Below are 1,977 nucleotides of genomic sequence, written 5' to 3' on the forward strand. Positions count from 1 at the left end.
AAAATAACTGCTTTCTAATTCATAAGCTATTCTTGTTCATTTTACCAACTATCTATTACTATGATTACGGTACACAGCCCAGTTCTAAACATCGTAAACCATGGAAACTAAAGTTGAAGCCTATATTAATGCAAATTATTTGGTTTAATATACAAATTCTAAGTTTCATGGACTGTATAGATCTCGTATTATCGAAATAATTATTTCTTTAAGAAAATATATAGTTTTGTAATTACTCGATGATATCTTTATATTACGATAGGTGATATCGTTATAACATGGTGATCAGAATTATAATAGAACTAAAATCGAGAATAAATTTTGTGTATGTTTATTTTAAAACATCACATAAAAATATATCGTTAAATATTATAAAAATCATGTCAACCTATATTCGTTTGAATATCGATTGAAAATAATTCATTATAGTTATTGAAAAGCCTTCATTTGACACTTGTACAGTACTGTAAGCTCTTTTACAAGTAAAACATTGTAAGAAGTTAGTGACGAAAAATCCCCATGGAATCAGTTTGAAAATAATTGATCTGTTCTTTTAGGTTTTTTATTGACATATTTTTATTGCTGATATATCTAAGAAGATCCAAGGGGACCAAAATATGTGCTATTCTTTGAAATTAAAACTTCTCACTTCCAGAACGTAAACAAAATTAATTGCTTATAATTCTAAAAAGAACAGATAATTCACAGAGGATCAACACGTAAAATTGCAAGCAATAAATATTAAATGCAAGTATACAACTACGATCAAATACTAGTTTTAATTTTCATAGCACTAGCTTTTATGTCTTTACTAAATCAAATAATTCTTCAAACAAAAGCAATTCTCTCAAGTTTCAGACTCTCATGATATCGATAAAAATGCACTGAATCTGTCTAAGATGTCGCATAGACAATACAAACATCATTATCGAAATTTCAAAATAAAAAACTGGGGATACCTTTTTTAAAAATTTTACAAAAGGTATTTTATGTAAGCTAAAACATTTTAAAGCTATCTTAAGTCATTGTTGGCGAACGGCAGTCATAAACATATTAACCCTCACGAACGAGACATCTTTTTATACGGTGCAAAATCACTTGGTAGCTTCCTTTTCGCTTAACTTTCAAAAGCAATAAGATTAACTACTTCAACTTGCCTATGAGTTTACCAAACATGTAGCATCATTTTGAACGTGTGGGGTGGGGGGCAGACTCATAAAACGTTCTTGAAGAGAAAAAAAAAGAGGCACAGGGGCCACATAGCTCATCCGTGCAACAATAGCCATAACTGTGATTAGATGAGCATATTAGAATCAAATTCAAAATATCTTGACAATTAAGTGCAGTAGATCTTACACAAAAGTTACAAAAATTTGCCGATTTTCATCCAAACAATACCAATCCCCTTTCGTTGTTAAGATTTTTCTCTATTCCTATTTACCCCCACCCTCTTTGATCCCACCTTTCTCGAGAGAATCATGATCAAACTTCAGTCAGCACAATCTGTGTTTTTACAGAAATTTCAGCTTTTTTTTTGACAGAATGCTTTTCCAAAACATTTTAAAGGTTTTTATCCGTATCTTCCCATTTTAAAAATTCACAATCAACCTCCATTATGACCCCACCTTACACCGGGGTCATGATTTTTACAAGCTTCAACATACACTCCCTGAGGATGCTTAGACAGAAAATTGAGCTTTTCTTGCCTTATAGTTGTTGAAAAGAAGATTTTTTTTTAGATTTTTTCTATATATTCCTTTGTGAAAATTGTTCCACCATTGTGGCCTGATCATACCCCGCTGATCATGATTTAAACAATCTTCAATCTACACTACCCGAGGATGCTACAGAAATATGAGTTTCTAGGGACTTCCGTTTCCTCGGGACCATGATTTGAACAAACTTTAATCTACACCACCTGAGGATACTTCCACTTAAATTTGAATTTTTCCAGCCAAATTTTTTTTAAGAGGAAGA

Source organism: Magallana gigas, chromosome 7 (genome assembly GCF_963853765.1).
Source record: "Magallana gigas chromosome 7, xbMagGiga1.1, whole genome shotgun sequence".
NCBI classification, from domain to species: Eukaryota; Metazoa; Mollusca; class Bivalvia; order Ostreida; family Ostreidae; genus Magallana; species Magallana gigas.